Source organism: Myodes glareolus, chromosome 9 (genome assembly GCF_982192425.1).
Source record: "Myodes glareolus chromosome 9, mMyoGla1.1, whole genome shotgun sequence".
Taxonomy (NCBI): domain Eukaryota; kingdom Metazoa; phylum Chordata; class Mammalia; order Rodentia; family Cricetidae; genus Myodes; species Myodes glareolus.
The window spans coordinates 71947050-71972701 of record NC_142034.1 but is presented as its reverse complement, the minus strand read 5'-3'; the positions used below and the strand labels follow the sequence as shown (position 1 = coordinate 71972701).

The window sequence follows — 25652 nt, the reverse complement described above, 5'->3', positions numbered from 1 at the left end:
GCTTGTCCTGGAACTCACTCTGTAGACCAGGCCGGCCTCAAACTCACAGAGATCCACCTGCCTCTGCCTCCCGAGTGCTGGGATTAAAGGCGTGCGCCGCCACTACCTGGTGCTTAGGTGTTTCGTTATAGCAACAGAAATAGACTAACGCCATGAATGGTGTCTGGGGGCCTCGGGAAGTCTTAAATGTCTTCAGATTGTTCACTCCTCAAACTTCAATCTATTTTATTTTCTTCTTTGGGAAAACTGGTAATTCTTGTACATCAGCATCAGTGTTTTTCTTTTCACTGACATGCTTAACTAACCAAGAAATCTTCTTGGTAGCCATGCTCAGTAAATGAAATATTATCAATCAACTTTACGGTATTGATTGTAATAACACCACACACGTAATTATAAGCATGATAGCCGTTCTGACAGAGATGAAGTGAAATATCAATGCAATCTTTTTCCCAAGGGAGAGATTTATTTTCAACATCAGTTGCAAACCAGACAACTGACTGTGGAATCCTGGTTGGGAATCTGAAATAGAGTGTTCAAATCCCTGCAAGTCACAATAAGAAGTAGCCTGGCAAGATAAGTCCATGGGTACAATAATGGCATCAATGTCATGAGTGTAACCAACTGCTTTGTGACCAGACTTAAGCCCTATTCCACAGGAGAAAACTCATGGCAACTGCATTAAATCTGGCCAAGGACTCATGACTGGGAGCTCATAGCTACTTCAGGAAATCTACTACTATGATTTTGTTAAATAGATACAGTTTCAAACTGCTTTCTAAATATGTACCTCTTTACACTAGAAGACTGTAGTTCTTAGTCCTCAGCAGAGAAGTGAAGTAGACAGTGGTTGATAAACCTCATCAAAGTGCAGAGGGCAATTGTCCGTGGACTGCTCTGTCCTAAACAGAACATCTGTATCACACCCTCATCACAAAAAGGGGGTGGGGCAGAAAGATAGTAAGACCCATAAAATTGAGGAGGACTGGTCATAAAACTGTCTTTTAGACAATACAGAGCCATTGCGTTCTTGAACTCACAGCAGCTCTGGTTGCTGGCACAATACCTGCATACATCAAGCCAGGCAGCCTTCCAACATAAATGAGGGAGGGATTGTGAGCACCTACTAACTGAAGAGACACTGATGGCTGGTAGGGGAAAAACAGTTGGTTTCTAAGGTGGGTTGACCATATTCTAGTGTATGGTTCTATACACATGTACCTATGGGCAACAGTAATTCAGCTAAATGGGTATAAATAAAAAAGTCATGAATTTGGGAGAGGGAAATGATTTTGGTGGAATCCAGAAAAAATTGTAGGATGGGGGTAAGAAGATCAAAATATGTTGTATATGAAATTCTCAAAGAATAAACAAACCTATGTATATTTTATGGATCATTAGTTCCTTGAGAATTTTCAACAATGTATTTTGATTGTATTCATTCCCAGTTCCTCCCACATTCACGCTCCTTCCCTACACACCCAGATTGATGTCCATTAAAAAAAATGATTTCTCTGAAGTTTTCTTAACAGAAGTTTTGAAATTTTTTTCATCAATTCTTTGAAGTCTCAATGTCTTGTCTTCAGCCTACAATTCAGCTTTGAGTTGCATTTACTTTATGGCTAAAGTTGTTGAATATAGTTTCATGAATTTATTGACCATTTGTATTTCTTTTGGAAAGTTTTGGTTCAGTTAATTTGTCATTTTAAAATCAGGATTAATTGTTCATTTGTTAATTCATTTTTTGAGTTCTTTATTATTTTAATTTATATATTATATTGATATATACTCATGTATTATATAAATCCACTGATGAATAGCTGGCTATCCTATGATGTGTCTCTTCACTCTGTTAACTAATTTCTTTGCAAGCATTTCAATCCGATGCTATCAAATCTGTCAATTACCACTATCATTTCCAAAGCTATTAGAGACATATTTAGGAAGCAATAGCCAATGTATCTGACCATGAACCAATGCGCTTTTTGGTGTTACTTACAGGGAATAGGTGAGGAACACTGACAAGACAAAGGTAGTGGTACCCCTGAAAGCCTGGGTGATAACTCGCAAACCCTGGACTCTTTAAGTTCTCTGCATGACTTTAGATCAACAGGTCAAAGAGTCTTTCAGGAAACTCCAACTGGTCTGAGTTCATTAGCAGGTCTTACTGCTCATATAACTTTGGTGAGGGAGGCATTTGTGCACATGGCCAGTTTCAGGGACTTCCTGAGACTCATGAGTTGTTCAGTTCCCTAGTCTTAATGACCCTCCCTTTAGAACTTCATGGCTCTTATGGAGTGTCTCTCCGGAATGGAATGCTTCAACTCAACTCATAGAAAATCATTACACAATAGTCTCACATCCCAGGACTCTTTGTGTCCACTGACATTACATTCAGTATGGAGCAGGACCATCCACTCTCAATCCTGGCCCCGTTCTCAGTCACTCTGAGGTATAAATGACAGGCACACAATCTTGGTGGTGGTACTTCACTATGTCTGAACTGGGGGTTTCCACAGAAGAAGACCCCTTTAAGTATCTATGCATTTGTTCCATGCCATATTTGGGTAGAACCTTTCTTTGTAGGAACATGGATAACTTTATATTTTGGGGCCTCTGTAGTGAGGAGCTGGGATTTAGGGCTTGCATTATATTACATGTCAGTGTGTCTTGTGTCTGGGGTCCTGAACCTTTGGTCACGGTGACTGTAAGGAGACAGAGGAAACATGAGGTTTTTCTTAAGGGGGCTCTATTACTTTAGATCAGTTTTTAGGTCTGTGCTCATAGAAAACCTCAAACCACCAATCACACAAATAAAGCTACTGGTTAAACCAGTTTATTATTAACAACAACAAAGGAATCAAAACCATCAAAACAAAACAAAAAACAAATGCAAAGCTTGGCTCGAGGGAGCTATGGGGGAAAGGAGGGCGGTGATTTCCCACTTCCCTCTGATTAGGCCCGCAGGGATGAAGTCAGCTGATTTCAAGCCCAGGCTCCCCTGCATCCTTCTGACAGCTCAGTCTTGCCCACCCGGGGAATGGTCCTGTATTTTGCCTGATGCCTATGCCTACACCCACTCATCGGACAGCTGGCTCAAATCCCAGCTGTGCCTAAGTGTACATGGAACACAACTATTTCCCGGCAGTGTCTCGTCACCAGTGTAGCCCCCATGTTCTGTAGTAGGTAGTGCCTCTTGTTTGGATGGTCTACTTGTCTCACCTTTCCACGAACCCGCTTCTCTGGAACCCTACCAGGTCCTGCAGTGAGTGACCTTGTAGGACTTCCCCACCTTTCTGCTCAGAACTCTGTGGAGTTCTAGTTCATTTGCTGCTTGCATTCTGTTGTCTGGCTGTTCTGTAGGAACTGTGAGAGCTCTCTTTGAGGGCTGCTCCACCTCATTTCTGGAAACTTCCCCAGCCACAAGTCCTTTTCTATCCCTCCTCCACGTGGTCGGGATAGACTGCGGTCATTTGCACACCTCTGTCTAATGTTTTTCAGAAATGTCGAATGGGGAACGGTCCAGCGAGTGTGCTGCAGGGCTGGGAAGCGGCTCATCCAGGCTGTGTCCAGTAGACTCTCCTGGTAGCTATTGTGGGCTCTTGTGTAAGTGACTGTCCAAGGAGACGAAGGAGCCCGGGGCTGCTGTGACTGAGCCTGACCCTGGCTTTGTAACTACCTTCCCTGAGCCAGCCCATCCAAGCTGCAGCCTGCGTAGGAGCCCCTTTATGGTGATCTAATTGGAGTGGTAACGGATGTAGCATTCTGCCACAGCTCACAGCGAGATTGGAATTTGAGGAGACGCAGAGACAAATTACCCCTGAATTTTCTTGCAGCGGTAAAAGCTTTTTACTGTATAGTAATTTTCCATTTCTGCTGCAGGCATATTTGCATATTGCTTAACAATTTATCTCCTGTCATTTGTCAGATATTATCCATCTCCAGTTAATAAGCTAAGACAGGTTGTATTAAGACTTTGTGGGCTCACCTCAGCAGCCCTGCAGCCCTGGCTCCAGCCCTCCCTGCAGGGAGAGCGGACTGAGGTGCTTGGCTGGGTCAGAGGCTCTGTTCTCAGCACCTTCCAATCCTGTCCCCAAGTGGACAAGAGAGGAGCCAGGGGCATGCAGTGCCCTGTCATGGCCGTGTCTCTGTCACCTCCCCACGAGGCTCGGGTGTTCCAGCTCTCCCTTGGTGAAGGGGCATCTGGATTTTACTCCTGGCTCCAGCTTCCCAGGTCCCAGAGGGTTGTGCTTGCTCCTTTTTCTCTTTGGAGCTCAGGTTTCTCCACTTTTAGAACAAGCATTCTAGAACAAGGTTCATTAGCTGACCACTTTGTGTGTGTGACCACATGTGCACACACACATACACACAAACACTTGCACACGTATTTGTGTTCACATACATACCATTTATCTCAAGCCAAGGTTTCCATGAAACCACAGTCTATAGAACAGGTAAATAGGGGTTTTGGTAGATAAACAGAGTCTGGGGTGCTGCTTTCCTGCCTGTCAACACGTACTCCAGGACTTTCCTATGCAGAGAGGCCCTAAGGCGCTTCCTGGACACTTGAGACCCCAGGAGCAGAGTGGGGATGTTCCTGGCAGAATGTCCTTGGTCCTGTCTCCTGCCCTGACACCTGGGGTTGTCAGTGCATTTGCTCAACACTTGCAGCTGGCCTGGCCTTGTGCTCAGGCTGGGAGTGATAGTATTTTCTCATTTTTAATTAAGACGCTGGGATTCTGTTTGTTCCCAATCCCTGGACTGGTAGTAGGCTCTGTTGGCCATCGGTAGACAGCTTTTGAGAGGAAAGGAAAATGGTTTGAAGCAGAATGTGTGATTAGATTTGCATAATTGAATTGAAATAGAATTAAAGGGTCGTGTGTTTACACAGCAATGCCTAAAATCAGATTGCAGTGATGGGTGTTCGGTGCTAAAACAGGCTCCTTAGAGACGTGTGACTATCCTATTCCCAGAATGTGTACGCGCTGGAGAGAAGCTGGCCTGGGATGGTTTCTCGGAGTGCCCATAACTGGGGCAGAGTCGGACTGATGACGACAGCAGCGCTTACTAGGTGCTTCAGAAGCCAGACGACATACCATGTGCCTGACGGAGATTTCTAGGGGATCCTCACGTCACTTGAGCCCGGGCAGGGATCCCACAAAGCATGTTCTCGTAGCTCTTTGCTGTGTCTCTGAGTGGGGCGTCTGCCCTCACCTTTGACTGGGAAAAACATGTGAATGAATCTTGATGTGAACCTGCCGAGTTGGCCTGTGCTTTCTGTGTTTCTGCTACCATTCCTATTCATAAGTTTGCCTTGGGCTGTTATTCGGATCTGAAAGGGAAGTGTCAACACATGCCAATCAGAGGAGTGGGTAAGGGAACTAAGCATCTGTGACAAGTGGTGACGGGCTATCAGAGACTGCTAAGATGTGTCCTCTCTGGTTAAATGCACTGCCCGGCAATGCCAGTGTGTGCTTAGCCATTGTGGAATTCAGGAGTTGCGAGTGTATGGCGTGTGTGTGTGTGTGTGTGTGTGTGTGTGTGTGTGTTTGTGTGTGTGTGTGTGTGTGTGAGAGAGAGAGAGAGAGAGAGAGAGAGAGAGAGAAGGAGAGGGGTCTCATCTGGGTTTACACTCAATGGGAAATGTCAACAAGGCCAAATCTTGACAGTCTTAATGGAGACACTGATGTTTCTCATTCACACAAAATGTGCTCAGGATCTATACATGTGTGAAGTGGCAGAGAGAGATCCATCCTTCTCAAGGCAGTGAGAAGTTCTGCCCTTTTATTTCTCTCATATTGTCTGTCCCCGAGAGAGTCAGAATCCAGTACAATTCACAAATGAAGCCTGGAAGTGACATCCTCCTGAATAGAGAGCTGGATCCTCTCAGCTATTCCCGCCCGTAGTACGTGTCTTTTCCGTAGAAAGCCCGAGGAAGTAGGGCAGGCCCTCATTCCTGGAAAGCAAGTACCATACTGACTGAGCTCTCTCCCTGGCCCATGGCTGTGACTCTTACATGCCGTGACCTGGTGCCCAGTGTTTGTGTGAATGAGTAAAGCAAGGTCTTGAGAGATTGGCTGTTCACTGGGACGGCAGAAAGATGATGAGATGCCTGGGTCTTCTGACTCTACATCATGTGATTTTTCTGGATAGACTGAACAAACATCTATTCACCCCAGACAGACACGGGGTACAGAGCAAAGTGACAGTTACACCAAATCTGGCTCCGTTACCCAGGCGTACAAGATTATGGGTAAAGGGGTTACTTATAGGAGCACTAGGGGCACCATGCAGCTGCGTCTTCAGGAAACTCGCCCTAGTGTTGGGGAGAACCCATGAAAGCTCCCCAGAGCACCCTACACGACTTGCAGGCAACTCCATTGGCGATCATCTTCATTGCTTAGCAACTGTTACCTGTTAAGTAAGCTTGGAGAAGGGCCTTCAATTTCAGGAGCTTTTTTCAGCTTCTAAGTTTCATTTACTTCCTGGGTTTTAAAGAGTCTCCCTCCTCCTTCCAGGAAAGGAATGCTTCCTTTAAGAGGAAATTGCTACACGACACTGTCATATTGGAGCTCTTTGCAGCTGGCAGATGAAGGTATCCTGGTTGGGCCCCTCCACCCTGGAATACAGTTGGCCATCCTTGGCATAGCAGAGGATACCTACTCACTCCTGGTATCCTTGCTTTGGCCAATGGAACATAGTCAGCAGGATGTGAGCAGAAACTTCCAGTATGCTTGTTGGATGCATGGGCTTTCTTATGTCTTTGGATATGTGGTTTAGAAGGCCCTCTAGGGAGCTGCCAAGCCTGCACAGGGGCTTCAGAATAAAGACCAAGGACAAAAGTGCACCCACCAAGACATGTGGAATCCAGTCTGGGGCAGCTAAACCCCAGATGTACGAGCTAGACTTCAGCCAGCCTCCAGATCTGGAGGGGAAAAGTTCTGGGAAGGACCCTGGAGATTTTGCTCGTTGCATAGTGCAAACTTCTGAGCCTCTTGTTTTCTCTGCAAATAAAATAAAGGTATTGTCTTAATTAGGGTTATCGCTGCTCTGGTGATACCATGACTAAAGCAGTTTGGGTGGAAAGGGTTTATTTAACTTACACTTCCACATCACAGTTCATCATCAAAGGAAGTCAGGACAGGAACTCAGCAGGGGAGGAGCCTGGAGGCAGGAGCTGATGCAGAGGTTATGGAGGAGTGCTGCTTACTGGCTTGCTCCTCATGGCTTGCTCAGTTTGCTTTCTATCACAGTGAGGACCCACCTGCCCAAGGATGGCACCACATGCAGTGGGCTGGGCCCTCTCACATCAATCATTAATCGAGAAAATGCCCCAAATATTTGCCTACAGGTCAGTCTGATTGGAGGCATTTTCTCAACCGAGGTTTCCTCTTGCCAGATGACCCCAGGGTGTGTCATGTTGACAAAAATCTAACCCACACAAGTTGTTTTCTCTCTGTGACTTTGAATTTCTCATTGGAAGGTTGAAACTGTGCCTCTATTTAATTTCTGCCATGTAGCCATGTACCCAGTGGGTGCTTGATCTGTTTCCATTGAGTTAAGTGTAAAGGAACAGACAGAGCCTGGTATCCAGAATATGCTGGAACTCAGTTAGAAATCTGAGTGGTGCTGAAGGTAAGGACTTGGAAAGGAGTCTGCAGCTAGCAGAGTTCTTTTTTGTTTTTTAGGTTTTGAGGACTGTTCTTCCCCGGTGACTGTTGTGGAATATTACTTTAACTATGTAAAGATATGCTACATTTGTTTATATTATGAAATATTACTTTAACTATGTAAATGTGTGTTATATTTGTTTATGCCACATTTGTTTAACTATATAAAAATGTGTTGTGTTTGTTTGTGTTGCATTTGTTTAATTATGTAAAGATGTGTTGCCGTTTTACCTTGCCTGCCTAAGACCCCTGATTGGTCTAATAAAAAGCTGGATGGCCAATAGCCAGACAGTGAAGGGATAGGCAGGCCTGTCAGGCAGAGAGAATAAGTAGTAGGAGGAATCTAGGCTCAAGAGAGAGGGGAGAGAAAGGAGAAAGAGAGGGAGGCACGTGGGGCTAGGTAGCCAGGCAGCCCCCAGGCAGCCAATCATGGAAGAAACAACAGGAAAAGTAGAACATACAGAATGAAAGATTAAAAAAAAAACCCTGAGGCAAAATGTAGATGAAGAGAAACAGGTTAAATTAAGGTCTAAGAGCTAGTAGGAGGAGCATAAAGTCAAGCATTCATAACTAACAAGTCTCTGTGTCGTGATTTGGGGGGCTGGTAGTCCAAGGAAGTCTGCTACAAGTAACAGCCACAGATGCTGGGAGGGTGCCAAGGGACAAGCGTTCCTGAGCAGGAAAGGCACTGTGAGTGTCACACCTGATCCCTGTGCCGTGGGCACCCTGCAAGGTCCATGCCGGTGAGTTAGCTCACAGGGCTCCCTGGAAGGTAATCATCTTCCTTTGGACCACTGGCCCTCACTGGTCCTTGACCCTAGGGGCTCACCAAAGCCTACCACCAGAATGAATTCTGCCAGTGCCAGAGAGACCCACTTTAGATAGCATTGATACATTCAGCATCTAAAAAAAAACCAACCAAACAACAACAACAAAAAAAAAACAAAAACAAAAATCAGATTCTGACAAGTGGGGAATCCCGCTTTCTCTTCTCATTAGCCCTTGGTAAGCCTTGAGTTTTCTTGGGGAACCCGTGTAAATGAGGGAGGGAATGGGATCTGTCCTTTTTATTACTTTAGAGAGGGTGAAGGTGTGCATTTGTTGGGACATGCGAACGTCAGCATGATCTGGGTAAGGGGAGGCTGTTGGCATCGACTCTTGCCCCCCTGTGTGGCTGCGGAGGGGGTGATCTAAGATGTAGACATTGGATGGACTGGATTTCTCAAGGCTTGGCTCAAGATGACCAGAGCTCCAGGCTCCCTGCGTCCTTCCTTTCAGTAGCGAACAGTAAGAGGAGGATTCTCACAGGTCATCTCAGTCCTTGGCCAGCCAGCGGGGCTGACTTAGCCCCCACACAGAGCACATTCTCTGTTATGTAATACCATCACTATTCATTGACAGGGACAAAGGAGAGCTGTACAGAAGATGTGCCTGCTGTTGCCATGGCACTTTCCAAGCCCCTCCCCCCCCCACTTTGCCCTCTGCTAATTCTTCCTAATCATGTTTCGGGCCCTTTAGCTGAGCACAGTGATGTCTGGTCCCCGGAGCTTACACCAGGATGTTGGGGATACTCTCTCAGTGAGTGCCTCTCCATATGTGTGCACACACACATCCATGTGCACTCATCTGATGCCCAGGGAGTGCAGAGACTGTTGGGTTGGTGCTTTTTCTGAGGAAGTCCCAGTGAGGACCTTCCCTCTCCTCTCTTTATGATGGTTAACAATGATGGGTCTAGACTCACCTAGGAGACCAACTGTTGGCCTGTCTGTGAAGGGAGTTTCTATATTGGGTTAACAGAGGTGGAAACATGCCCTCCCTCCAACGTGGGTTCTCCCCTGGAGAAAGTGGAGTAGCAAGTGAGCTGGGCATCAGAGTCCAAACTCTGCTTCCTGACCGCAAACACAGTGTGACCAGCTGCCTCATGTTCCTGCACCATGCCTTCCCCACTATGATGGACAAGTAAGCCCAGATGAACCCTCTTCCTTTAAGTTGCTTCTCATCAGGTATTTGGTCCTTGTAATGATGAAAGTGACTCATATGCTCACCATGGTCTTTCTTGCCTGACCCTGGTGGACAATAGACACGTGAGGAACCCGTATCTCCATCTGGCTATCCATTTTGACTGATAATTTACATTTTTAAAAATTTTTTATTTTATGTGCATTGGTGTTTTGCTATGGGTGTCGGGTCTCCTGGAACTGGAGTCACAGACCGCTGTAAGGTGCCACGTGGGTGCTGAGAATTGAACCCAGGTCCTCTGGCAGAACAATTCATGCCCTTAACCACTGAGCCATCTCTCCAGCCCCATTGACTGATGTTTTTTTAGGAGTGATCATATACCAGATAAGTGTAGAGGGCCGTGATGGTCAGAGGTGACCTTTTGTCAGGGCAGAAGGATTTGTCTAATGAAAGTGAAGAGTAAACACCATCAAAGAAGAATCCAGATGGAGGATATTGAAGCTTAGAGGGAACAGAGGTCAGTGTGCAATGATCTTCTAAAATACTTTAGGAGAGCCAGGGTGGAGCTGTGCATCTGGGGACAGGGACAGCATGACTGGAGACACTAGGCACAGATGGGCTTGGGATGGTCTCTGAGGGTCTGTCAAGAACTATTAGGACAACCTCCCAGAAGACAGTCACAGGACCTTAGAAAAAAACCTAAGGCACAACTGAGAGCCCTCATTGTTCCTGTCCCCAGAGGCCCCAGACAAAGCCAGAAGAGCAGCAGACCTGAAAACTAGACATCAGTAAAGAATGAGTCAAGAATCATCACAGCCCCGAGTCTACCACAGGCTCCAACATGGCAGCTGTTTGAACGTGGGTCTCCCCATAGCTTCGGGGAACCTTTGTCTTTGTGGTGGAGAAGATAAGAGCCATGTCATGGTTTGTATTATGAGATGAAATTGGGTACTAGGTAATGAAGACCCAGCTTCAGTTCTGTCTTCGTTACTTTTCTGTTGCTGTGAAGAAACACCATGACCAAGGCAACTTATAGAAGAGTTTATTGGGAACTTAGAGTTTCAGATGGCAAGTCTGTGACCACTGTGGCAGGGAGTGGGCAGTCATGGAGTTAAGTAGTAGCTGAGTATCCACATCTGGAGATGCAACCATGAGTCATGTGGCAATGGCATGGGTTTTTAAATCTCAAAGCCCACTCCTAGAGACACGCATGCCTCCTCCAACAGGGCCACATCTACTAATTCTTCCCAAACAGTTCCACTAACTGGGACCAAGATTTCAAATATATGAGCCTTTGGGGGCCATTCTATTTCACACCACCACAGGTCCCAATGCCTTAATAGAAATAGAGTCATGGGAAGTGTGGCTTGTTCAAAAGAAGAAATGGGGAGGGACAAGACCTGAGCATGAATAGAGTCAACAGAAATATCTGGGCTCTGTTTCACTGGGAGGACGGACCCGCCCAAGACTGAGCTCTATAAAAGCTGTTCATGCTCTGACTTCCATATTGTTCCATCTCTGCTCCCCGCACTTTCCTCTTGGTTCAGCGACTGTGGTAGAGTGGATCTTTAGTCTTCGGTTATCTTGGTTTCATCTCAGGCCCCTAAGACAGGAGTATTAACCTGTTTTGCTATTTGCTTTTGGCTCCTCCTGATGACAGGTTGGAAGGTGTTTCAGTCTCTTTCCTGCTGCTATAACAAAGTCCTCAAGGCTGAGTGATTTATAAATCTGGAAGTTTATTTGCCCCGTGGTTCTGGATGGAGGGGTTGGAAGAGCATGGTGTGGCATTTGCTCAGCGTCTGGAGAGGACTTTATACTGTCACTCCATGGTAGAGCACATCATACAGGGAGACAAAGAAAGCATGCTAGCTCAGGTTTCCTTGATTTTACAAGTCATTCATGTCAACATGGTGGCCCCACCGATAATCACTTCCCAAAGGCCTCAGCTCCAAGTACTGCTCATAAACAAATCTTGGAAGTGCTGGATACATGAACTTTGCTGGGCTACATTGAAACCACCACACAGGGTTTGGCTGAGACAGAAGCTAGGCTTCGGTGTTGGGTTTGGTAACATCCCTCACATGTTACTTATTGTAAGGTCAATGCTGGCAACAGGGTCTGTAGCCTCTGGTCTCTTGGGTGTTAGAGGAGAGCCATGCTTGAATAGAACCTATGCTTGTGCATAATCTCTTGAAAATGATGATTTAAGGGGAGCAAATATTCTTTACGCCTTGTCGCTTTTGAAGTCTGCCTTTGCTTTTGACATTTGACAGCAGGGAGCTCTGTTTTCCTGTCCTCTGAGCTGGTGTGTGGGATGCGGATGCTGGCTCTTGTGCCAGGTTCTGGAACCCACGGGCACCTACACACATGGTGATGGTAACAGTTTGGACTCCAGAGGGGGAGGAGGAAATGTACTACTAGAGTCCTTTGCTGGTGGGTGCTCAGAGCTGCAGCGTTGGGGAGAATGGGCCGGATACGAAGATCTACACAGAACTGCTGATCATGGCTGACCTTGCCAGGCTGTGGCGCTCACTTCCCAGGGCTGCTGGAAATGGCAGGCTAGCTGGGATGTGAGGCATCTGAGGGCCCAGATCCTCTCCTGACACCACAAAATGGTTTTTCAAAATGAAATGTCATGGACTGAATTGTGTTCATCCCCAAATTCATATGTTGAAACCCTAGAGCCAAGATGATGGAATGAAGAGAGGGCCTTTGGTAAGGACAATAACCTTTAAAAGACAGAGGATGACAGGTACTGGAAGGGAAGCAGGGAGGGGGAACACTGGGAAGGCACTGGGAGCCTGTCCCTCACAGAGATCTGTATGACAGATGGCTGATAGACTGTAAACCCTCAGAAGATAGGAACCATTGACTACAGCCTGCGTCTGTAACACCACTAAAGGTTTGTGTTGGAAAGACTTGAAACCAGCTATGGCTCTCTTTTTCTGCAATAACTAACTCAGGCATTTTGTCACAGTAATTGAAAACGTCCTACCATGCTTCTTTTTACTTCCCATGGTGTCCTCAGAATCTATGGAAGTGCAAGACACAAAACGCTTGCTTAATTATATTTTGTGGGTGCTGAGGCTTGAATGTGAAATGTTCCCTATAGTCTCATGTTTTGAATGCTTGGCCCCTAGCCAGTGACCCCATTTGGAAAGTTTTGTAGAACCTTTTTGAGGTGGAAGCCTTGCTGGAGAGAGTGGTTCTCTGGGGGCAGGCTTTGAGGTTGTCTGGTTTCTATTGCTGCAACAAAGACCATTACCAAAAGCAATGAGGGGGGAAAAAGGGATTTACTTCATCCTATAATCTCCAGGTCATAGTCCATCATCGAGGAAAGTCAGGACAGGAACTCAAGGCGTGTGCTAGAGCAGGACCACGGAGGAATGCTGCTTACTGGCTTGCTCTCTATGACTTGCTTAGCTTGCTTTTTCATATTCCCCAGGACCACTTGCAGAGGACAGCACCACTTACAGTGGGCTGAGCCCTTCCACATCAACCATCCATCAGGAAAATGCCCCATAGGCTTGCCTATGGTCCAATCTGATGAAGGCATTTTCTCAACTCAGGGTCGTTCTTTTCAGACGACTCAAACTTGTGTCAAATTGATAAAAGGCAAGCAAGCCAGTACAGAGGCTTTATAGCCAGGCACGACTTCCTTTTCACTCTGTGCTTTCTGACTGCTGATGCAGGATGAGAGACTGGCCTCGTCCTCCTGCTGTCGGCCAGGATGGACAACCGTGAGCCAAAGCAAACTCTTTCTCCTTTGAGTTGCTGTTGTCCCGGTATCTTCTCATAGCAACAAAAATGCTCCTAAGATGGTAGGTTGACTGTCCTCAACTCAGAAGGCTTGGGGTTCCTGTGGCACTGTGGCTACAGAGAGTGGCGGGGCTGCTAGCTCATCTATTCCAAGAGCTTAGTAGGTTCTTGGGAGTGCCCCCAGTTGGGCTGCTCTGGGTCTGAGGGGACAGTGGAGCACATGTGTCACCCTTTGGAGGCCTGGTCACTGGTCCCCTCTCCCAGATACCTCTTCTTAGTCATAGGTTTCATTCATGAATTTTTTCCATGAATTGGCTGAAGATGGAAGGAGGAATTTGTATTTGGGTTATGGAGTCTTCTGGCCTCCACACAGATTCTGACTGTGGCTCAGAGGCCCAGCCTAGAAAGCAGTTGGTCATCACATCAAGATTGTCAGCCAGAATCCGCGGAAGGACAGAGTTGAGACAACCCCACAGTTCCCTGTGTGGGCAAACTCCCATTACTAACACTAGCTGTCTGATTTTCCTCAGACTCTCTGCTCAAGCTTCCTTTTCACCCTCTGGGTGGAAACAGAGATGCAATTTTCCTCAGAAGGTGTGTAGGGTGTTGTAATTTTGGAGGAAGCAACAAATTTTTTATAATTGTGTAATTTGTATATAATTCCTTGTAATAAAGTATGATGATTATGGTTCTGTACATATAAAAGACTCCCTAATCCTCTAATTATGGTAAGTACGTGTTTATAAAAGCTAGAGAATGGTCTGTCTTTGAAAGTTTTTCCCATTTTAAAATTTCTTATGAAAGTTAGTGGACAGTTTGAATTCTGCTAGATAAATGATTTTCAGTGCATCTAGATCTTTCTGGCAAAGAAAGACAATGGCCCTAGCCAGGCCCTGCCCACTCAGGAGAGGAGTAGGAGAACCTTCTCATCATGCTTGCCAGGGATGTCATCTAAACCATACTGAGTCTATGTTTATCCCACATTCAAGCAAGATGCATTTATTGAGCATCTGCTAAATGCTGGGCCCTGGTCATAGATCTTGTCATGCCATGGAGATCCCCATGTAAGGGAGTGAGAGCTACGGACAGTGATCTTGCTAAGTAGTAGCACGTTGTGGCATCTTTGATGTGACCTGCACAGGGCAGTGAATGTGGGTGGCAGTGGGGCTGATGGGATGTCTCTCCAAAGAACTGACATTTGAATAGCGTCATCAAAAGTGAGTAGGATATCATCGAATTAAAAGTGTGGGATAAGCTAAGGAAGCAGTATACAGAGGGAGGAATCTGGCTTTCTCTCTACATGCTCTCAGAAGTCATAGTATTTTGGCTTTCCTCCTGGTTGGAGCCCCGAGGATCTCCTAGAATTTGTCCTCTGCTGAGGAGGTTTGGCCACCTAGCCTCAACCATAGTCCAGCCCCTTCCATCAGGGGTTCTGCAAAAGGGAGTCTTAGGGCCTAGTTCTTTGCTTTTCAAGTGTGTATCCGGGGACTGAGCCGGGGTCTTTTGACATATACGTGGAATCCATCCTCTTTTACTGTATCCCCCAACAACAGCCCCCAACTCTGCCTCACAACCAGAGGGATCTTCATCCAGGACAAATCTGAGTACCCTGCAGACTGTTGAAGCTTCCCAGTGTTTCCTACTGGCACAGAAGGGAGCCCCTGCTCAGGGTCTGCCAGTCTCTAAGTTCCCTGAGTGCCAGGGACTCACATTCTAGACACCCAGCTTCCTATAATGTCATAGCCACACCCTGATTGCGTTCTCTGTAGAGACCTGGCCCTTGTCATTTATTCTTTCTGGAACACTCTTCTTGCTTCCACAGGTGTCTCTCTATCATCCATCCTTAGATAGTCTCTCATCTCCCAGGGAACCCCCCCCCCACGGCTCTCTACACACCACTTCCCAGTTACCTGCTCCCCTCTGCAATGCTGCCGACACTTTTTTTTTTTGGTGTGTTTTTCTCCTTTCAAATCTACACTTTTCATGAGAACAAACACACACCTCCTTTATTCATGGTGAAGCATGACATTTGTATTTGTACACTGCCTGGCCCAGGTGTGGTGGGGTGGCTCAGTTGGTAAAGTGCTTGCCGTACAAGCCTAAGGACCCGAGTTCAATTCCCAGCACCTACAGGGACATGCTGTGTGTGGTGACACATTCTTATAATCCCAGCACGGGGGAAGCGGAGATAAGAGGATCCTTGAGAGAGTCCATCTCAAAGGAGGCAGATGGCAGCCCTGTGGATGATGCCTGAAGTTGTTCTCTTGTTTCCACATTCTGTCTGTCTGTCTGTCTGTCTGTCTGTCTTCTTTCTCTTGTTCTCTGGTTTCCACATTCTCCCCCCTCCCCCATTAGAAAAAGCAAGGGTGAGCGAGTGAAGCCACAGTTGGAGTGGCTCACTCTGCTCAGTCTGTCCCTTTTCACTGGGGTGCTGCCCAGCACTTTGGAATGATTTCTCCCAGGAACTGTCCCCACCCACCCTTAGGTGTGCACAGGCTGTGGTCTCCTGCTGGTGTGGACACTAAATTACAGAGTGGCTCCCAGGCCACATACTTTCTCTGCTTGTCAGTCTGGGGGATAGACCACCTTCCCTCCTTTGTCCTCAGCCTCAGGGGTCCAGCCTTGCAGGGTTGGCTGTGGGCAGGGGCCTGGCCGCCGCAAAGAGGACTTCAGCAGGCCCTCAGCCTCGATTCCTTCTCGGGACAATGCAGAGCTGAGCAAAGAAGTGACTCAAAAGCCCGGGGCCCAGGTTCTAAGCTCTGGGTAGCTGAGAATCGGCCCTAGCCACAGCTGACTTGGTGACAGGACGGTCTCTTCAGAGCCTGCCAGGGCCTTGCCAGTGGCACAGAGCCATGGGGGAAGACATTAGAGCCACGTGGCTTCTGGAGGCTGTTGCAGACTCTGGAGTTGGCAGTTATGTACTTCGGATCCATTAAAGAATGCTTTGGCATAGGAAATACAGATTAGAAATGAAATTGCAATATAATCAAATTGCATTTTTATGGAAAGTACTACATTTTTTTCTCTAAATAAAATTCAGTAACAAAATTTTATTTGCCTTTTCCCCCCAAATGCCTTTCCAAATTGATTTTTTTTCCCCAGACAAGCTGTGAAGCCTGTGGTTAAAGGGAAGGCCCAATTCAATGGCTTGGGTCACAAAGCACAGTGTGGGTGTGACTTTTCTTGGGAACCACCCTGGTCCCCAGAGTCTTCTTGACTTTTCTCATTCTTTCCCTCCCTCCCGCTTCATGGTGTGTGTGTGTGTGTGTGTGTGTGTGTGTGTGTGTGTGTGTGTGTGTGCGCGCGCGTGCGCACATGTGCAGGTGTGCCTAACAAGGTGTACATGTGGAGGTCGAAGGGCAGCCTCAGGTGTCAGTCCTCACCTTCCATCTAATTTAAAGCAGGATCTTCTGTTGACTCCTGTTTAGGTCAGACTCATCATCCGTGAGTTCCTGGGGGTTCTTCCGTCTCTCTCTCTCTCTCTCCTGTCTCTTTGTAGAAGTGTTGGCATTACAGATATGCACTGCTGTCTTTATTTGACTTCTAGAAACCCAAACTCCAGTCCTAGAATTTGTGTAGTCCCTTAGCTTCTTTTCCAGATGCTGTGATAAACTCTTCAATGGGAGAAGCTAAAGGGTGGAAGGGTTTGTTCCGCTGTGGCAAAGAAGTCACAGGCAGGAGCTTGGGACACCTGGTGACGTTGCATCGGTAGCCAAGAAGCAGGAACAAGGGCTGGGTGCTGACTGCCAGTCAGCTTGCTTTCTTTGTTTTATACAGTCCAGGATTCCCTGCTCAGGGTATGGTTCTTCTCCTCATTAAATGGGGTGTTTACCCACCGATTAACATAGTTAAGATGATCTCTGCAGGCATGTCTGGAAACTCATCTCCCGGGTGATTCTGCAATCTGTCTAGTGGATGAAACTAACCAGAGTGGTTAGTGAGTGAGTTACCCAGTGAACCATCTCCCCAGCCCCGCCCCCTCTTTCGCCGAACTTCCTGGGAGGTGGCACGCGTGCCAGAATGTGCCTGCTGAGGTAGAGGAAACAGGACAGCAAAGGTTGGCTTGTTTCTTCCCAGTCACTCTTGTTAAGGGAGCAGCAGGCAAGGGTACAGAGGAAAATTATTCGGAGATACAGAAAGTTTTCAATTTGGAAATGGCTGGAGAAGAGGAGTGCCAATCACCGCCTCTCTGGGCCAAGGGTTCTAGGAGAGATTTTAAGTGGCACACACATGGTGTTAAAATATTCATATGAAAAGTCAAGGATTCAGTTCACACCACTGGTGTTTGCCGGGAGGCTTTATATTTGGAAACAGCTGGATTGTCATCAGAATTTATCATCTGCCCAGATGCTTGAGAGTCCTACCACGGGACTAGCTGTAATGCAGAGACAGAAATTGAAACTGATTTATTCTTTCTCAGATAACTGCAATCAACTTGCAAGTTGTCAATAACTATAATCCACAATCAGGTTTTTCTTGATCTCTTATATGAGGTATATGCATGGTGCAGGTGACATAAGCCATGGTGTTTTCCTTAAGGAAAAAGGCTTCTTGTTTTAGAAACAAACCCAGCAAGCACAGTCTAATTCAAACCCAGTTCTTTCCTTGTCCTAACTGTGAGGTCCTTCCTGGGCTTACGACAGGATTCGGAAAGGGCTGGGAAGTTAGCAGATCTTCTTGGAGAAGGACAATTAGATCTTTATCTGGTGTTAAGAAGGAAGTGAAGATGGATGGGAGAAGGGGTCCTTTTGTGCAAGAGGAAGGAGATGGGTGTTCTTGGGAGGGAAGATCACCTGGAGGAGGAAACCTTGGGGGAAGTTTTACTGGTGGTGAGAATAATGAAACCATTGCCTGCCAAGTTGTGGGTTGAACTTGGGGAAAGAGGAGTAGTAAGCAAGAGATGTAAAATAGAGTCTCGGGTCCTCAAGCAAAGTTTCCTTTTTTATTGAGAGGCCCCCAGAGTGAGTGAGTTAATGCAGACCATCTTCCCACCTGGATGCCCAGGCCCAGCATATGCTCACGGGAGACGGGATGAGTGGCGGCATTCACACCCACACCCACATCTGTGCCTGGAGTCCGTGAGACTGTCGTCTGAAGATGCAGGCTTTCTCCAAAGATTGACAATAGGAGCTGCTGCTGGACTGATTCGCCTCAAGTATCTTTCTGAATAGAGTTAACGACTGTGGAGTTTGGGAGTTAGTTTGCTATGGCTGAGGGCTTTCTGCCTTAGGGGGATGGCGCTCCTGGGGCATGTTTTTATGAGGGAGGGAGTGGCCCAGGATGGGCTCTGAAGAAGTACTTAGTAGAGGAGTCAAGGGCTGGTTAGAGACATGGGGGGATGGGAAGAGTACTAGGGAGGGTCACCACAAGGAAAACAGGGCAACGGGTTGGGAGATTGGGTGGATAGTAGAGGGAAGTCCTTAGAACCACGCGCAGGGCAGGTGGTAAGCAGGTGGTCCTGATGCTGAGCAAGGACATCAATACTCTTCATGGCCAGGGCTCTGATGATGCCAAGTATATGCTGTCAACTTGACAGAGTGTAGATTCCAAACCCTGAGAGATATAGATTCCCTGAGAGATATACCACTGGGTGTATCTGTGGGAGACAGTCTTAATGTTAACTGAAGTAGGAAAACCCATCTTGATTTGGGTGAGACCCATAGGCAAGAGTCATGTCCAAGATGGAGAACGTGAGCCGGGCAGCAGCTTTCATTCATTGCCCTTTCTTCTTACTGTAGGCACAATGCAGCCAGCTGCTTCAAGATCCTGCTTCCTCGACTTCCCTGCCACTAACCGTGAGCAAAACAAACAAATAAGCCAATGGCCCCTTTCTTTCTTAAGTTGATTTTTGTTCGAGTGTTCAATCATAGCAACAGGAAAGTGGGTGGCTGCTACTTAAACCCAGGAACTGAAAAGACAAAGCCCTGTAAGAGGCTGTCAAATTCAGAACCTCTACCCCTCTAGCTTGGGGCTAAAATTGTGACATTATAGGCCCTATCTGGGGACAAACAGAAAGTGAAGGAAAGCCAGTAATCCAGTTCAGATTTCAGCCCTGGGCCCTGTACCAGTTTCCATCAGTCACATATTTACCCAGGAAGTCAGAGTAATTGCATTTAGAAAAAAAAAGGAGTCCCATAAGAGACCTATTTATCCCCCTTGAAGGTTAATTCAGGCATCTGGCTTTTGTGTGAGCTCTGCCCACAGCCTCTCCACTGTCTTCAGAAGGACTAAGAAGGGAGAGGCAGGGAAGGATGGCTGCTCCCAGCTAAGTCTTAAAGCATTTCAAGTCAATGACAAAACACAAAACCCTTTGTTGTTAAAGAGAACTGATTGTCCCCAAGAGCCCTTCTCCTCCTGAGAGCCGTCAGTGTTTATCAAGGTACACTTCTTCATAGCCAGATCTGGCCATTTCTTGAGTTTTAGCCAATGGGAATCAAGGACAGCAATGGGAGCTCTTCTAGGACGTTCTCTGAGCAACCGTGCCTTCTCTCCCCTCACCTCTTTCCTTCCATTTTCATCTGGAAATGGTGATGGTGGAACCTCTGAGGCCCTGGGAGGGTGGGACATTAAAGAGTCAGGGCCCTGACCCCATGCAGCCGCTGTATCAGACTGGACAGATAAGGCACACATTGTCATGCAAGGTTTTAATGTTCTCTGAAGGATGGCTACAGTTGTTTTGGATCTGTCTTCTCAGAGACTACATCTAGATCCTCACTATTTTTAGTTTTGAGAGTTGAATGTATTCGGTTGGAGAACAGAAAAGGCGTGCCAGCAAAACACCCAAAGGTTTTGAACATTTGAACATATTTGAGTCTGCAGGGCTGGGGAAATGGCTCTGTGGATCAAATACTTGCCCAGAAAGCATGAGGATCTGAGTTTGATTCCAGGTACCCATCGAAAAATTCTGACTTGGTGGTGTAAAATTGGAATTTAAATGCTGGGAAGGCAAAGACAGGCAGATCCTGGGCTCTCACTGGACAGCCAGCCTAGCCTAATTGTTGAAGCCCAGGTCCCAGTATGAGACCAACTCTCAAAAGGCAAGATGGGCAACTTCTGCAGAAAGACACTCAAGACATCATGAACACACACAAACCCTTGCACTGTGTGTGCACATACCCATGCACACAAAAGAAAGCCTTTGAATGTGTTGTTTGGTATCTTCCTCGGTGAATTGAGGCATGAAAGACTTTGCAAACCTGCAAATTCACAGAGATTTTTGAAAAACATCCATTCTGGACGCCCATCACCCCTTCAGTATGTACCTGTTGTGAGCCCTTCTACCTGATGGCCCCCCTACCCTGCTAGGAGGGTTCATCAGCTCTTGCTGATGAAATGTAAACTCTGAGGGACAAAGACTCAGCCCTAGTCATGGCTTTACCGTCACACCACAAGGAGGATCCGGCAGGAATGATGTCATCAGTAAATATTTCTTGAGCTTCTAGACAGCTGGCCCTCTGTCTTCAGGCTCAAACTTTGTGTTCCAGCCTTTGAGCTCTCCCTGTGATGGTATCTTGACTGGACTTAGAAGCAGCTAGGGATCCTGCCTCTGGGCACATCTTTGAGGGGATCTCTAGCTATGTTTAACTGATGAAGAAAGGCCCACTCTGAATGAAAAGGCAGAAGCTGGCTGAATGTAACCATTCATCTCTCTGCTTCCCGATGGTGGTTGCAACAGTTGCATCACCGTGATGGACCGAATCCCTTCAAAACAGGGGCTCCAGAAGTCTTCCTCCCTTAAACGGCTTTTTGCCAGGTATTTGGTCACAGCAAGGGAAGTAGATAATAACTCTCCCTGCTCCTGGTCTGGCCCTTCCCATTGCCTTTCTCCATCTCCCTGTTGCCCACACTCCCCCCACACAACCGGTGCCCCTCAATCCAGCAAACAGCTCAGCCGACTGTAAGATAGTGACACACAGTTGTAGTGGCTTCCTCGTTCCCAGTCCCCCTGCTGTGCCCCTGAGCTCCCGGCCTGTGGCGCCTCGCTTCTGTCAGGCTGCTGCGTGTTCTGTGTGTACTCACACAGCTGTCCCCAAGGCCTTCGGTGGTCAACTTACTTCCTTATTCTCTCCTGCTCATCTTTCCACCCACCTTCTGTGCAGAATTGCTGCCATAGAGGTCACAACGCCCCTGTTTTTAGCTGCCTGAAGCCACATCTTAGTTTCTGATGTGTGGATGTGAGGGGAGACGTCGATGGGGAAAACAAATGGCACAGAGATCCAGGTTTCCTTCTATCCTTGGGTCTTTTGTCAATTTTCTGGTGCTGTGATAAGATATCCTGACAAAAACCACCTAGGGGAGGATGGGCTTATTCTGGCTCACAGTTCAGAGGGGACATTATCTATCATTAATGTGGGGAAGGCATGGTGGGCAAGTAGCAGAGAACAAGCAGGAAGTAGAGCTGGACCATAAAGCATCAAATGCCTCCCACCCCCCATGATCTACTTCTGATGAGGCTCCACCTCCTAAAGGGTCCACCACCTCCTCAAACAATTCCACTGGAGGGGACCAAGTGTTCAAGCATATGAGCATTTGGAGGCCATTTGACACTTGAATCACAGTACTTCGCTTTTTTTTTTTTTGCTTGTTTTATTTTGTTAACTGATCCTTGTGATGCTGTGGAATAATGCTTTTGTACACTGTAAAGATTTGTCCCTTGTATTGGTTTAATAAAATACTTATTGGCCAGTAGCCAGGCACAGAGTATAGGCAGGGCAACCAGACTAAGAGAATTCTGGGAAGGGGAAAGGCAGGGATGCAGTCAGCAGCCAGATGTAGAGGAAGCAGGATGAGAACGCCTCACTGATAAAAGGTACCAAACCACGTGACTAAACATAGATAAGAATTATAGGTGAATTTAAGTTATAAGAGCTAGTTAGTAATAAGGCTAAACAATAGGCCGAACAGTTTAGAATTAATATCAGCCTCTGTGTGTTTCTTTGGGACTGAACGACTGCAGAACTGGGTGGGACAGAAACTTCAGTCAACAATGTGAGGCCCCAGCCAGGCCACTGTGGACAGACACGAGGGAAGCTTTATTTCCTGGCCTCTTCTTCCTTGGACAGAGTCTTGTTGATCTCCTCATTCTTGGCCTGGAGGTACACGTCTTGGTGCTTTTCTGCTTCCTAAGTCCTAGACCCTTGAGCTTCTTGTGGACCTGTCTGCCTTCAGCTTGTAGGTATGCTCCGTGAGAATCTGATTATTTTTAATTCATTCTCTTTGACCTTCAAGTACAAGCTATGTTACAGGTGGCGGTCAATCTCAGATTCATCTTCTGAGAAGTCAGCATAGGACTTGCATCCTTCTCAGCCAGGTCACCTTCTCAGGCCTGTGAGCATTGGCAGCACCCTTCCTCTCCCCTGTGTCTATGTGCCCGCCCTTCCGTTGAGCCAAGGTGTTTTTCTGGCATTGAGCCCAGGAATGGACAGTCACAGGCTTCTGGATGATCAACCCATCTTTGGTCAGCTTCTGGATCTGCTGATGGAAGTTGGCACTGGCGATTTCATTGGTCTCATTGGGGTCCAACCAGGCCTTCTTTTTACCATGGTGGTGGACACTAGAAGCAAGCCTCTTCTGAAGCCTGAACATATTCACAGCTGCAGATGCAGCAGCAAAAGGAAAGCACCTTGTAATTTTGAGCAAGTTATTTCCTTTATCTCTCTGACCTTAGTCTTTCTGAGTGTGTCGTGGAGGCAGCAATGCTTCTGCTGTCTGTCTCCTGTGGCCCTGTGACAATCTCCTGTGGCTCTGAGGAAACATGATTGAATGTCACCTTCTACATGCCTGTGGCCTTGCATATCATATCCCTGAGTCATGTTATTGGGATCCAATATCCATGGTCAACTCTGATGCTGGAACAAATGAGCCCCACTTACTTGTGTTAGCATTTACAAAGCACTTAGTACATGCCAGACCCCATTTATTTTTATAATATTACCTCATTTAATCCTATCACCTCCTCTCAGTCAGGGAGGCTGTTCTCTTAGCCCTACTTTATAGATGAGGTGCCGGAGAGAGATAGAAACCATGGCCCAAGAGACAGAGCCTGGCTGTATAGTCTTTACTATCACTTTTGGCATATCAGGCATCCCCAAGCTGGCCTGGACAAAAGGGCCACTCACTTTGCCACAGAAAACATATTGGAAACTCCTAATGGTGGCGCTCCTTTGGCATCAGAAAGCAGGGCTCTCCAGCCCAGTCCTGGGCACAGTTTATTGGCTCCTTTGCAGCTGCACTGTGGACGTAATGAATGCAGACCTCTTAATCAGGGGCTCTGACAACCGCGCCATTTGCTGGGGAAATTATGCCCCTCTAGAAGTGATTGTGGGGAGAACAGAAAAAAATAAAGTTGGGAGTATGTCAGGGCTGATAAGCCTCAGGGACACTGCTGGATCACAACAAGGACGGGTGTTTGGAAGGCAGTGGCTGGCAAAAATGATGCAGACTGGGTCCATAGGCATCTGTGCCCTGGGGACCAGGGTGCTCTGCATCCGGCTACGGCCTGTCTCTACGTCTAGTGTTCGCAGACTGAACTATAATTGTAACCCATGTGGTAAGTCTTAGAGAATTCCACTGAGTGGCCTGTGGGTGGCAGAAAGGGGACGGTCTCATTCTGGGCAGGGCCTGCATCAGCTCCAAGTCCTGGAAGCTACATGGAACAGCCAGCCCTTACAGACATAGGGTGCTTCCCTGTTTCCAAGGTCACATGACTGCCCTTGACTTAAAACTCGTGTCTGTTTTTTGCTCTTCATAGACACTGTGTGTCCAGGGTCTTTGGTGGCCACTGCTGTGTGAACAGATATATTCTCTTTGGACCATTTCTTTGTTTTCTTCCCAGTTCAGTCAACCCAGAACTTTACCTCTGTGTTTGTTGTCCAGCCCACCTGAGGTACCACTGACAAAAACATGTGGACTTGGAGCTGAAGGAGAAAGTGAAAGGATTTGGGACCTTAAAGTCAGATTCCTCAAACAAACCAGCAAACAAACAAAAAACAAAACAAAACAAAAACACACACAGCGATCAGGCTAGGGATATAGTCCAGTCAGTAAAGATAACCAGAACCCATGCAAAATGCAGTGTGCCGTGGTGTGTGCATGTAACCCCATGCTGGGAGGCAGAGACAGGAGGACCGCTGGCCAGCCAGCCTAGCCTAACTGGCAAGCTCCATAAAATGTAGTGGAGGCTGGAATGATGTCTCAGAAGTTAATGTGCTTGGTGTTTCAGTGTGAGGACCAGAGTTCAAATTCTGGGATCCCAATTGGAACCTAGGTGGGTGTGTCAGTTGTTTGGAATTCGAGCCTCAGAAGGTGGAAAGAGAGGATCCGCAGAGCAAGGTGGCCAGCAGAGCCAACCAAACGGGCCAGCTCTGGGTCTGATGGAGAGACCCTGCCCCGGTGCATAAGGTGAGAGAGAGCAACGGAGGAGTACTGACACCAAGCTTAGGCCTCTGCATGTATGTTCATACATATGCAAAACATATGTACACAGAGACATATAGGACAATAGGAAAGGGGAGGGCAACATGATACAGGACAACTGAAGAGTGATACCCACGACTGGTGTTTGGTCTTCACACACACACTCACATCCACAGGTGTATATGTACCTGCATTCACCCAAACACACTTGTATATCCCCAGACAGCACCTGCATATGACAAACACCCACATGTGTGTTTGCACACACACATTTGCAGAGCCTCTGATCTTGACAATCAGGACTGTATTTTTGGTGTTGCCAGGGTTTGGATGGGTCCTGTTTACATGGTCTGGAGTTGAGTGCCCTCAACTATCTGCTAGGACACAATTTATAGGTTCTTTGGAGCAGACTCCCCCCCCCCCCCCCCCCCGCCACTATAGACGCCAGCAATGGGGCTGCCATTTAAATCCTGTCACGGATATAGCTAAATCTCCGGAGCTTCTCTTTGGGAAGGAGCAGGTTGACTGTAAAACAATGCATAAGAACTTGGGGATGTTCATTATTCACAGCTGCCCTGGGTCATCTGTAAATTATGTAGTCCTTACTTACGCCTGATTTCTTACCTATGTGAAGCCGTCTCTCCCGATGCCGTCCCGTGCGTGATATCCACGCATCAGTTACTCTACCACCGGGATGGTTTCCTATTTCTTGAAACACTTCTCGTCCTGTGATTGAATGCTTATGTTCTACAAACTCTGCCTCTTGGTGGAGTCCCTAGATACTGGAAGCTGAGAGAAAGGGTGGGGATAGGTTTGAGGAGAGGCTGCGCTTGTACCTCTCTGTCAGGT

General features: G+C 47.1%; 1 pseudogene; it reads right to left on the bottom strand.

The window, feature by feature from the left end:
* Positions 1–22420: 22420 nt before the first annotated feature.
* LOC125402687 (large ribosomal subunit protein eL19 pseudogene) lies at positions 22421–22973 on the bottom strand (annotated as a pseudogene).
* Between the last annotated feature and the right edge of the window lie 2679 nt (positions 22974–25652).